This window comes from Carex rostrata, chromosome 16 (genome assembly GCF_964058835.1).
Source record: "Carex rostrata chromosome 16, lpCarRost1.2, whole genome shotgun sequence".
Lineage (NCBI taxonomy): Eukaryota > Viridiplantae > Streptophyta > Magnoliopsida > Poales > Cyperaceae > Carex > Carex rostrata.
In genome coordinates this window covers 2443545-2458040 of record NC_135933.1, presented here as the reverse complement: position 1 = coordinate 2458040, position 14496 = coordinate 2443545, and the positions used below count along the sequence as shown (strand labels likewise).

The 14496-nt window shown below is 32.5% G+C and overlaps 1 long non-coding RNA gene across 1 annotated transcript; it reads left to right on the top strand.

The window, feature by feature from the left end:
* The first annotated feature begins 2289 nt into the window (after positions 1–2289).
* On the top strand, positions 2290–3092 carry LOC144567571 (uncharacterized). The gene is made up of 2 exons (XR_013515449.1): positions 2290–2566; positions 2853–3092. It is a non-coding gene; the product is annotated as an uncharacterized LOC144567571 (long non-coding RNA).
* Positions 3093–14496: the final 11404 nt, after the last annotated feature.

Here is a 14496-nt window from a genome sequence, read left to right as displayed (position 1 = left end):
CGTTCGTTTCGAATCGGACGGACTAGATCAGATCTTGCCCGAATTTTAAAAAAACTCAAAATTTACGGAACTTTTAATTCGGTTCGTCCGATCCGAAACCAACGGACCAGATTAAAATCTCCGCACAGCTCCGCACGGAAAAACTCCGCAGAGGGGCCTAGCATTTTATCGGACGATTCAGAGATAAAAGCGATCAGTGCTTTAATGCAGAGGTAAGGACTCGTACTTCTACTGAAATATAAATTCATCAATACTGTGTTTCAATCACAAACTATTTCTACTTTATTTTACAATTGATATTGTGTAGATACTTGATTGCCTATATCTACTAACAACAGGACAACACTGCATGCTAGTCTTAGGAAGTAGAATTGCATTTGGCAAATTGGTTGCATTGAATTGGTGGCTCCGGGATTGTGTGAAGCTGAGGTTTTGGCTGCATTTGGCACACAAAACTGAGGCACAAAACTAAGGATATAATCAACAGTTCCGTTAAAGATTTCATAGGAATTAAGTGAACTAATTATTTTTAAGTTTTTTAAATAAGAGTTTGTAAATTTTGATATGCAATTATTTCGGAAATATCATATGGAAATAAAATCTATGGGTCTACGTAAATAAACAAAATTTATCATTATATGTGTTAGATTTACGATTCAACTTATATTAAATTAACTTTATGATACTCTTGTCATAGTATTGTTGCTAGAATTGAAAAGAAAATAATATTTTTTTTAATCTTAACTTTACAAGTTTAGCAAGTTATTTTAATTAAAAATCACATGTAATATGTTTTCCAGACAAATAAAACAAGTAAAATTGTAAAAAATAAATGAAAAATTAGGAATGATAGCATAACAATATCTGTGCAGGAAAAAGTACAGTACCCATTGAAATGGCACAAACCCATTTTACGTCGTTGCAACAATTTATAAAAGCACGCTGATCATGATAACTTGTGAGATGAAAAAAAAAATACACACACAATATATTCTAATTTTCTCCAACTGTTATTTACCAATTTTAAATTATGTTTTGGAATTTTATAATACCTATGTTAAATTGTTAACATAATTGTACATGCATATGGAAACTGGTAAACCACTGGTGTATCATGTCACTATATGCTCCAGTAGCATGAAAAAAATAATTTAATTCAGAACATTAAGAAAAATAATTATTTCATTTAAGTAGCAAAATAACGTAACAGATAATATAAAATAAGAAATTGAATATTGTACGTCTCCGCGGTCAACGGATAGAAATAGTCTCATATATAAATTATAAGCAACAAAATGTTATATTTTTGCATTGCGGAAGCCGCAGGAAAGAAAAAAAAACCCCATTAATTTTATATATTATTTGAATGGGTAACGTCATTGCATTTTCAAACTTAGCCACATTACTTTTATATCAAGCGTTTTTAATATTTTTTCTTATTAAATGCTTGGTAGGGGCGTTATCAATATTCATTTCTATTATTTTCTATGTCGTTTGATTTGTATAAAAATATGTACATAATACCAATTGAATGTTTAAGATTTGTCTTTCTAGTGAGTAAAAAATATCAATAGCAAATTATATAATTTGTCGTGTAACAACTATAATAAAATGGTGACTAGTAAGAAAAAAAATGAGTTGCAATAAGATATATCATAGAAAATATTTGTACATTAACTTCTACCCTATTGTGAGGTTTTAATTTTCTCCAACTTTTCATGTTTAATTATATTTTTTGTAGCAATTATAGTAATAAATTTTTTTTTACAAGCTTTACTAAAAGTAAAACCGGCATCATTTAATTAAACAGTAGCGAATTGTTTCAACAGAATAACTATACAAAAACCTACTAATTTGATGATCTGGCATCATCAGGTCCGTAAAGTAAAGGAGCTCAGATAATCAACCAGTGAAAAAGCATAATTTTGCCACTAGCCCACTACCAACTCCATCAAAAAAAGAAAAAGCACAAGTTTTTCCCCGTCTGAGAGTCGTAAATTTATACCGTGCAAATTTTCTTCTCCAACTTCTAGAAACGAGACCACCAAGCCCAGCGTCGAGACTTGCACTTTTCTTTTTCGAGACCACAATCCGTCGAATATTTTTTGAAAATAAATCTGCTGTAATTCTTGGGGAATTACAGGATCCTGTAATCTCAATCCGAACCGTTAGTCTTTCTCGAGATTTGTGTAAGAAAACTTACTTTTTTTAAGATCGGTGCAGAAGAAATTTGAACGGTTGATATTGAAATTTCAGGACCCTGTAATTCCTCCGGGATTACAGCAGATTCGGACTCATATTTTTTGCATCAAATTCGACTGTATTCAAAAGAATAAAAACAACTCTTTCCAAATTCTCTCCGCCATCGAACTTCCCCTTTCCTCTTCTCGATCCAGCCATGCAATTTTTACCTTAATTTCATGAGAATGAAAGCTGGATCGAAAATGGCGGAGCAATTGAAGGAGTACGGTTACCAGATCCGACCCAAACACGAGTGGATCCGCGTGGCATCATTCGCATCTGGTTCTCCTACTGCTGTTGCTGCCTCTTCTTCTTCCTCCTCACGGTACTTATTTATCCTTTTTCTCACATTAAATGTGAGCTTAGACCCTCAGTTTTTCTCAAAATTTTCTCGTATTGTCTAATCTATTAGAGCTAGATCGCACATGAAGCAAAATGGGATTAAGGTTTGAATTAGCAATGTGAATTCACCGTTTAGAACCTCGAGAAGTTCAAGTCAATTTGTAAAATTACCCCTTATTATTGGGTTAAATCATTCGCACACCTTCATAGTGCTTTATACAATGCTTATTCTTTTGATAAAAACATAAATAATAGGTATTATTATGCAGGGGAGATGTGTTACTTGTGATACTGGAGCTATTGATGTTTGCCTTCCTAATTTTTTCTGGAGTCTCCTTATACTTGAAACACATTCGTCTTGCATTTTTGTTTATATGCATTATTGGAATTATTCTTGTTTGTGCAAGAATTGCAAAGCAAATTAAACAAAACCGTGAGTGGAAGCGAAGAATGCTCCTGCCTTTATCATTGTAAATGTACTTTCCTTTTATCTAAGATGGCATTTCTTATGTTTGTTTGTTGTTTCATAGTTTTCTTGTTAATTTTAGATGTACTATTGTCTCTTTGCATAGTTTCTTGTTCTCTGTTGCTGGCACATATTTTTTTTTTGCGGTTTCTAATCGGGAGATGGCATCTAGAATTTGAAGCGAGGCAGTTATCAACTTATCTGGCTCATTTGGACTACTACTATTATAATGGGTTAATTTCTAGTGTACCCATCAAAACTTCTGTGAGTCAACTGGAAGTATGATTTAATTAAATCTGAAACTTGTAATTTCTGTCTCTGCTTAAATAAAGATCTAATAAAATTTGAAAGCCGTGATATTTTTCTTTTCTTCTTGTATCCATACCTTAGTATATGAGTCTTATTCATGCTCATGTTGTAGTTTGTACTGTTAAATAATGGAATGGATATCTCCAGCTTATGCGAGGGTAAAATGGTCAATCAAAATTTTAGTACAAAGTCAACGATAGGTTAAATAAATAAAGGGGTAAAAGAAAGGATGTTAAATTTTTATGGAGATATAATTAGATACTCGATAAAAAAAATAATACTTTCCAATACTCTAACTTATAATTTTTGATACCCTAACATATAATTATAATTACCAATTATAATTAATTTTTTTTTTAATTTTAACTCTAAATTTAACTAGAATTACAAATCAAACATTCAGAGGAGGGCAAAAAGAATTTCAGGCAGGGGCAGATCTACTGGATTTCGAGTTTTAGTGGTGATTTATTGCTACCGATTGACTTTACCCCTTCCTGGAAAATTTTTGCCCCCCTCTGGATGTTTAATTTATAATTCGGGTTAAATTTAGTGTTAAAATCAAAATAAATTTCTTGAATTATGATTGGTAATATTAATTATAAGTTATAGGATCATAAATTATAAGTCAGGGTATTGGAAAATATAAGTCAAAACATTATTTTTTGAGTGAGTCTATGGTACTATGCATATTACGATTTGGCACCGTGCTACGGCTCTATATTCGAGTTTTCAAATCCTAACGGTCGATCCGAACCGTTCATCTTGTTCTCCATATTAATATGTGTCTAGAGACCAAATTTTACATTTTTTGAAATTTTTTTACTTTTTGTTTAGATATTTAGAAAATCACTTGATCTGAAAATTCTGGACCATCCAAAAACAGTGATTTTCAATAAATTTAAAAAAATAGTAAAAAAATTTCAAAAAATGTAAAATTTGGTCTCCAAACACATATTAATATGGAGAACAAGATGAACGGTTCGGATCGACCGTTAGGATTTGAAAACTCGAATATAGAGCCATAGCATGGTGCCAAATCGTAATATGCATAGTACCATAGACTCACTCTTATTTTTTTTTATCAAGTATCCAATTAGTTAATGGGTTTAAATCTGATTCGATATTTTTTTGCCCCCCCCAACGAAAATCCTGGGTCCGCCCCTGATTTCAAGGAGAATAAAGTCAATCGGAACGTTCCAATCTGCATTAAAATTCAAAATTCAGAAAGAGTAGCTGCCCCCTCCTCCAAATGTGGGTACGCCCTAGCCGATACGGATGTAATGATTTACATGAAGTTAGTGGTTTAATGGGCGGGTGGGTACGGGTACGTCTCAGATACGGGTATGACGGGTACTAGGGTATACGGGTACGGGTATGTCGGGTATTTTTTTCAAAAACCATACCCTACCCGTACCCGTTGTACCCTTGACGGGTAGGGCGGGTATGGGTATTTTTTTTTTTTGCTGTTTTTTTTCGTTTTTTTTTCATTTTTTTCCGTTTTTTTTCCTGAAATTTTTTTTTTCTGTTTTTGTTATGTGTTTTTTTACTTTAAAACAATAAAATATAAATAAAAAAAACAGAAATTAAAACAGAATTTAAAAAAAAGAAATTAATAAACAGAAATTAAAAACTGAATTTTAAAAACAGAAATTAAAAAGCAGAAATTAAAACACAGAAATTAAAAAATAGAAATTAAAAAACAGAAATAAAAACAGAATTTTAAAAACAGAAATTAAAAAACAGAAATTAAAAAACAGAAATAAAAACAGAATTTAAAAAATAGAAATAAAAACAAAATTTTAAAAACAGAAAATTAAAAACAGAAATGAAAAAACAGAAATTAAAAAAAAGAAATTAAAAAACAGAAATAAAAACAGAATTTTAAAAACAGAAATTTAAAAACAGAAATTAAAAAACAGAAATTAAAAAACAGAAATAAAAAAAGAATTTTAAAAACAGAAATTAAAAAACAGATTTTTAAAAATAGAAATTAAGGGTTTGGGGGGAAATTTGAATTTGGGGTTTGAATTTGGGTCGGGTATAAGGGTACGGGTACTGGTAAGGGTAGACGGGTACCCGGGTAGGGTAAAGTCGGGTACGGGTAAGGTCGGATACGGGTATGGTCGGGTAGGGTATAGTCGGGTATGGGTCCAAAAAACCCCGTCCGGTCCGGTTTTTGCCCCTACCTGCGTACCCGCGTACCTGACCCATACCCGGGCTCGGGCATGGGTACCCCGGGCAGCGGACGCTGGCGGGCAAGGTAGGGTATACCCGACCCGGGTATTATTAATACACTACATGAAGTCATGTAGTATTAAGATACACTATAAATTAATCCCCATTAGCAGAGGTGGTACTTGATCCTATTGCCTTTTGCACAGGTCTCTTATAATATTTAAATCAGTATTTTTTTAATTGAAGTGCAAAAATAAAAAAGTATTATTTCTAAGTACTGTGCAGTCGAGGAGCCCTTCTTGTTCTATTTTTTTTTTTCATAATTATTTCATATTTAAATCAGTATTTTTTTAATTGAAGTGCAAAAATATAAAAGTATTATTTCTAAGTACTGTGCAGTCGAGGAGCCCTTCTTGTTCTATTTTTTTTTTCATAATTATTTGCATTCTTTACTTGTTACTGAAGCCACTACTATTTGCTTAGTCATGATATCATTGCATTACCGTTAATTTGAAATGCAATGCTCTATGATACTTGAGACTGCTCATGCGTAATGCGAATTAAATTCTTATGTTGAGGAGAAAGGAAAGGTAGCACAATTGGCTAGAAAAATGTTCTAGACTCAAAGATCGAGAGTTCGATTCCCCCTCACGAACCTTGGTAGCTACTACCAAGTTTTCAAAAAAAAAAAAAAAAAATCTTATGTTGAGGGTAACGCGAAAGTTTTTTTTTTTTTTGATTCAAACACGCCCGTAGGCAATTTCCATTAATACTCGGGAAAATCATTATATGGTACTTGGTTACATTTTGAATAGCGGAAAAGTAAACCCCAAGTAACTAAATCTTTCCTTCTTTCTAATCCCGCAAGTAATCTGCCAAATCATTGTGGCATCGAGACACATGCATACATTTGAAATTCGAATGAGACTTGAACATTTCCCAAAGGGTTCGATTTCCCTGGCTGCTCTTCAATCCACTTCAGTGGGAGGCTGTAATCTTGAAACTGCATTTGTCAACGTAGCATTGTCTGTCCAGAAGACACAGTCCTCTTGTGCATTCTCCTTGACATACCTTACTACTTTCAGTAAAGCTCTAGCCTCAGCTTGTAGGGGGCATGCTGCAGTACCTAAGGGGCTTCCTTGACAGGATATCGTAGATTGCATCTTTAATTAATAATTAGGAATTGCTTAGAAATAAGTAGGGTCTTTGGAATATTAATTTGAGATAGGATATGATATGATATGATCAATTGTATTGGTGTGAGGAAGATAATTAATTGCATACTTAAAACATTCTGAATTACTAGCTCAAAAGCTGATCGAAAGATCGGAAAACCTTTCAAATCACACAAGGCATAAACCCTAGGTGTTTGCGAGTAGTGACAATACTGCATGTGGCCTGCCTTGCAGGAGTGACAGTGCCGTATGCGAGGTAAATAAATGTTGAAATTATACTTTGCTTAGTTTAGAATGAGATTACCTGTGATTTAAACTCAAATATAAACCTGGAGAACCTAAGACTAGTATACATTATTAAATAATTAATATATTATCCCTATGGATCGACACCTAACACTACTATACGGTAGGATTATGTGCTTGTGATCCGAACGAAAGTAGAACTAGGGTATAAAAAGTATATTATTATATACCGAAAGTAGTGTTACCATGTAGAGTGATCACCGTTCAACATGATGGATATATGAAAATGTGCTTGCATATCAAATTTTACATTTTATTTTTATTTTTTTTACTATTTATGAAGTATTTTACAAAATCGTTGTTTTCATGCCATTGAATTTTTGTACCCATCTTAATAAATAGTAAAAAAATTCAAAAAATAAATAAATTTGATGTGCAAACATATTTTAATATATCTATCATATTGAACGGTTTGAATCGACTGTTTGAACTTTAAAATGTAAGATGTAATTCGATGTCACAAAAAAAAAAATAAGTAGATCCCTCCTCATATGTTAGATGCAGTTTTAAAAAAGAAAAATAAAGGAAATGTGATACCCATTTTGTTGAATTTGATCATTAAGTCCGGCGCAGCTGGACTTAATGATCGAATTCAACAAAATGGGTATCATTAAGTCCGGCGCAGTTTTCTGTTTTTGTTTCTCATTTTACCAGTATAGTGAAGTGGTAGGCCTACTGTCTGGTTACCAGGTAATGGACAGGGGTATTTCTGGTAAATGAGAAATCAAACTGCTGTAATTTATTTCGGTTAATAAATCCCTGGCAGTCACTGCCCGGTTTTGATTCAAAAAAAAAAAAAGTCCGGCGCAGCTCCATGATAGACCTTGCATCACTAGGCCCAGGACTTATGGGCTCCTATGACAGAGAATTAAATTAAAGGCCCATAAAACACCAGGCTTTAAATAAGGCAGTATTTTCCTGCCACGTAATCTGCCATTAGAATTATACACAAATGAACATAATTTTTATTCTGTAATGTAGGTAGCGTTTATCGCGGCAATTTTAACATGGAGATTTGTTAGATGCTATGATGTTAAATTTGGATATTAGAGAGAATTTGAATATTAGAGAACATTTCAATATTAGAGAAAATCAATTTTATATTTGTTAGATGCTATGATGTTAAATTTGAATTGTTTTTACTATTTTTGATATGCACACGATAAATAAAATATAAATTAAATTTGTTACGTTAAAATTATAAGTAAAATAAAATTATTTTTTAAAGTTGTTGTTTACTATTAATAAAATTAGCTAATGTGGAATGTTTGGAATGTTTGTTTCTAATTTTTTCCTTCAAAATATTCTCAAAAGAGAAGACATATCTTTCCTTTAAAAACTAAATTAAAAAAAAATCATAAATAACATGACACACGTAAAAATATCAAATTTAACAGTCTATACAATAACATATCCATCATTGTATTGAATGACTCGGAGTTATCACTGGCACAAATACACACTTCCGCCTCTCTCTCCCTTCCTCCGCCGCTGTCCATTCTGCTCTCTCCCGAATTTTTTTTATATACCATAATAAAAAAAAACAAACCAAAAAACTCCCGAAAACGGAGAATTTCACATTTACTCAGCCCGTAGAGCTAATATGTGGCCCTACTTAACGGTCCGCAGGGAGTACTTTGGGTAGTTGTAACATGCACCATAGGATCGCAGATTGGCTATGCGGTCCCTTCAAATGGAACCGCAGAGCTAATATGTGATCTAAGAAAATGTAAAATTCTTCTAAAACGGAGGTGTTTTGATTTTATTTTTTTATTATAATATTTAAAAAAATTTCGGCTCTCTCCCTGCTTCCCACCCGTTTTGATTTCGATGCCATTTCCTAATTCAATTGTTCTCCTTCCTTTCCTCCTCTTTACTTCTCTCCTCCCTAGATATAAGTCAAATAGGAATTGATCTGTTTTTCAAATTTGCCCTCCAATTTATTCTAACAAGGTGCGCGGAATGTTTGTTTTCCTCGTTGAATTATGAGTAAAGGTTTCAGATTATCTATTTTGAAAATAATTGGAGTAAAAAAAGAAAGTAGTTCAACTCTTTTTTTGGAATGAATATCGAATTCTTTATTTAAGAATGGGAAGAAAAACAAGAATCGTGGTTGGGAAGGTTCTAGTAGCAAAAGTCATTGGAATCGATATTTGATATATTGGAATAATGTGTTTTGTTATTGATTGACCCTAGACGGATAAAAGAATAACTACAAGAAAAGAAATCAAATCTCTTAGTTATTAGCGAAAAGAAAATAAAGGAGCAAATTATATGGCAAAAATTACTACTTTTAAGTATTAAAAATGGATAAAAAGTGTGTGCAAAGTAGTCATTTTTTCGAATTATTTACAATAAATGTGTTTTTAGGCTATTTTGGCAGGTTTTGGAGAAATATGCATATTTAGGCCGAAACGGAGAAAAATGTCATATTTAAACTATTTCTGACGGTAATATCAAAATAGGGCATCACATTGAGCATGTAGCACGAAGTGCACCATATGCAAAATGGTGAAAAACACAGAAAATATGCTAAGTCAGGAGCCATGCTGCCTAAGCCTTCCGCATGCGGCTACACGCCGAGACTGCATGAGTCTACGGATTCAATCCGTTGACTGTTTTGATTGGATTAAATATCAGCCGTTAATGCGAATTTCGAGCAGAATCGTTCTAGAAGAACACACTTACTGCACCTCCAAATTTAGCGAACTATTTTTGGCAGAATTTACACATCATGGGTGGGCCCCATGCCTCCATGATCTCCATGATCTTCACCATCTCTACACCGACTTCAGCTTGGGTCCGATGGCCATTGGACCCAAAGTGGTTCCAATGGATTCGTTCACCATCGGATCTGTTTTAGGATTCGTGCGCACGAATTTTAAAGCATACGCAAAAGTGCGGGTGCGAATCCTAAAGGAAATCCGATAGTGAGCGAACCCATTGGAACCACTTTGGGTCCAATGGCCATCGGACCCGAGCTGTTCTCCTCTACACCTCTTTAGGAATACTAAAAATACCTCTCTTTTAATTAGATTATATTAGAGAGTAAATTCCGGAGAAGAGAAGGGCGGCCATCAAAGTCTAAGATGAGAGAAGAATGCATCATCTAAGGAGGCAAGAGTTATTCAATCTTCAAGGGTTGTGGTTTATATCTTTCTTATTTTATTTATTTTATTTTGCGATGACTTTGAGAAGCTAATCTTCTCATCTCTAGGGTTAAGATGTATTGAATTCTTTATTATGTCTTAGTATAATTTATATTTTATCTATGTTGATTTGAAATTTCGTTATATTTTGAAATTGCTTTCTATCGTATCTTTGCATACATAGTTCTGTGTACTATATGCCAAATCCCTTCACATACTAATAGGTGTAAAGTCTTTGTATCTTGCTAGTGTTCCAATTTATACTAAAAGTAGTGTTTCCAATTTGATGCATCACTGATCGGTTTTTATTTTACTATTTTCTTGTAATAGTATATAGTGCTTGGATGTCTCTGGATGTTCAAAACTTTTATTAATAAACCACTTAACAGCCTCTGTGTCAAACTTTTCGAAAAAAAATAAAATAATTGAGATAATGTTTTCGTATATTTATTATAATATGTATTATGAACGTTGTCGTGCTTAAATGTCCAATATATATATAAAAAAAAAATGAAAATAATGGTTATTTATATATTATAGATCATTTTTTCTTTAAAAATATGCCATATTGAATAAATTAAATTAACAATGCTGATTAAAGATAATGTTGACAAACGTATTAAAAGCCTTTTTTGTTGTTTATTTGTTAATAGTGGGTGATATCCTTCGATTTTATTAAGAAACCACAAAATAATTGCTTTTAGATATCAGATAACTGATACTTTTTGCAGTACCGATGTCAAACAAAACTATAGGTATAAAATAGGAGAAAGGTGTAGGTCCGATGCCCATCGGACCTAGTTTGGTTCCGATGGGCAGATATACCGTTTAATTTGCTTCAGGATTTGTGAGCACGAATATTAAAGCAGACGCGAAAGTTCTGACGCGAATCCTAAAGCCAATCTGACGGTGATTGAACCCTTTAGAACCAAAGTAGGTCCGATGCCCATCGGACCTACTCTGTTTCCATAAAATAGACGTCCTTTCACCTTTCTAGTATCTTTGTTTGAGTTTTGTGGACTAAAACAAACGTTTTTTTTTTTAAAAAAAAAAAAAAATTTAAGAATCAAATCCAACGGCATGCTTAGACCTAACTTGAGAGTAGGTCTGATGTATATCGGATCTACTTTGGTTCAATGGACTCAATCATCTTTTGATCTGCTTTAAGATGTGTGCACTATGTTTAAAATTGGTATAAATCTGCTTCAATTTTTATACACACAGATATGCAAGTAGATCAGACAGTCTTAGAACTCATTGAATTCAAGAGTAGATCCTGTAAGTAGACATTATCGTGCTCAACTACTTACACACAATTATAAAAAATAAGTACAACTAATTATCTTTAAAGTTTCAATAGCGGAATTAAAAAATCATCAAAAGCAAATCAAAGTCTCCACGTGTACATCAATCAAATATATTACATACCTTTATCCATAGTTATATGTAGAACAATACTTAAAAACGTTCTTCGCAAACCGTCAGAAGAACCGTAAAGCGATTTCTCTCATCTTTTCCTTTCTAAGCAATGATAATTTGTTCTTTATGAAATTTCGATGAAGAGAGAATCAACTTTACTGTTAGAATTCATATATAATACCTGTCATTAAAACAATTATTTATAGGGGAGATAGAATCTGGCATAACATAGATAAAGGCGCAGCACCCTTTAAATCAGTCTGTCATTATGCACCCTTTAAATCAAGCCTATATGAGATAATAGTGCGGAATGAACAGGCCAATTAAATCACTCCATTATCCTCTTTAATTAATTAATTAATGATAATAATATAAAAAGAAGGAGGCACCTATCAGAAGAGTTTGTATCCTTTTATATATATCATTAATGGGTCAACAGACTGATTTTGAGATATTCATGAATAGGTCTGAATCCTATCAGAAAATTATGCCTCTCTGTCTATTCGCATCCTTTAAATCAGGCTGTATGAGATGCACCCTTTAGCTTGTAGACAGATCAATTAATAGCGCACCCTTTAGCCTGTGGATATAATAGCACATCCTTAATTAACATATCACTATGCATTCTTTAATCATCTGATATATTAATTAAGTCTATTTAAATCACGCCTCATAACCAGCCCATTAATGTTTTATTTTGGGCCACATAATTTTCTTACAGATCCGATAAGCATCGAGGCTACTATGTTTTCGCTTAGACCAGATGAGGCAAATCAAATATAGACAAAAGCACATGAGTTGGCCTTGACACGGCCCCTCCTGTGATCTAAAACATTAATTTCTTGTGTACCCTCTCCTTCAAAAAATTACGATTACAGATCTATGCGTAGCGGTTTTTCAAAACCGGTAGTACACAGAAAGATCAGGAGAGCAAAAAAACCATGGTTTAATGAAGCTGTCACGCATTATGTTCCGGAAATCATTTGGACATATCAATGAACCTGGGATTGTATTAATTTCACTGCTACTCTGCTAGATATACAAAACACATGATACTGTCTGACAACTCGGCCTTCAAAGCAGCTAGCCAACAAGCAATGACCTAACTAAAATTGAATATATGGACCCCATATGTTGTGCAAATGCCATGCAAGCATCTTTGGGTCTATCTTTTCATCTAACCAAGGCTTGCCCACAAAGTAAACTTATTTTTTTAGAATTAGCTTTTGATCTAATAACAAAGGTGATGTTTTCAGTTTGTGAAGTTGTATGTTTGATACCCGAAATTAGTAATTATTTGTGGATATTATATAATTGAGTAGCTTGATCTCTAATCTTTACTAAAAATAGTAATAATAATATATAACTTCACATTTACTATCTATGTAATTGATTGAAAACTTCACGTTAGACATGGAATCATTTACAGACCTCTAGTCACCTTGATTTTGTTCATTACATTCACAATTTGACATAGATATAATATTCAATTCAACTTTCTTATAGCCAAGTTAATATACCAAAGGAAACAAATAAATAAGAGCGAGTCTATGGTACTATGCATATTACGATTTGGCCAGTAATACGGCTCAATATTCGACTTTTCAAAATCCTAACGGTCGATCCGAACTGTTCATCTTGTTCTCCATATTAATATGTGTTTGGAGACCAAATTTTACATTTTTTAAAATTTCTTTTCTATTTTTTTAGATTTATTGAAAATCACTATTTTTGGATGGTCCAGAATTTTCAGATCAAGTGATTTTCTAAATATATAAAAAATAGTAAAAAAATTTCAAAAAATGTAAAATTTGGTCTCCAAACACATATTAATATAGATAACAAGATGAATGGTTCGGATTGACCATTAGGATTGAAAACTCAAATATTGAGCCGTAGCACGGACCAACCCGTGATATGCATAGTACCATAGACTCACTCAATAAATAATATTTGTTGGAATTTTTGTTGTGAAGACGATGTGACCAATCAATTTGGAGGTAATTGAATTATTTCAGGAGTTTAGATCAATATCATAGAAATTGGGTTAAATTGGCATCGGTACCAATTAACCTTTATTTTTTATAGTTATCACCTATATTCAAATTTATTTATATATATTTGATATCTTGAAAAGTATTGTTTAAAGAGTAAGGCTACGGTGCTACAGCTCAATATTCGAGTTTTCAAAATTCTAACCGAACAGTTCATCTTGTTCTCCATATTAATATGTGCTTGGGGACCAAATTTTACATTTTTTTGAAACTTTTTAGTGTTTATTAAGATCTGTACAAAATTGTTGTTTCCAGACAATTCTGGACCATTGAAAAACAACAATTTAAAAAATTCTAAAAAAATAGTAAACAAACACATATTAATATGGAGAATAAGATGAAGGGTTCAGATCGACCGTTAGAATTTTGAAAACTCGAATATTGAGCCGTAGCACCGTAGCCCTCTATTCAACCCATAGCACCGTAGCCTTACTCTTGTTTAAATTAGAAAATTAAAATTGCATATGTTATTTATATTTAAATATAATGTATATAAAATTTGAATTGATTTTAATGATGTTTAGCCCACAATTAAATAATTTTATAATTTTAATAATTGAATTTTAAAGTTTTTATGATGGCCAGCTAATTTAAAATTAAATCAAATAGAATGCACGCCATATGCCCATGTCCAAATAAATCCAATTAAAATGATGACACATCTTAACACTATATGCTTGTATGCTATTTTTGTGATTTCAAAGTTCAAACATTCGATACGAATCGTTCAACATGATCTCTATATTAAAATGTGCTTGGGGACCAAATTTTACATTTTTTTGAAACTTTTTAGTGTTTATTAAGATCTGTACAAAATTGTTGTTTCCAGACAATTCTGGACCATTGAAAAACAACAATTT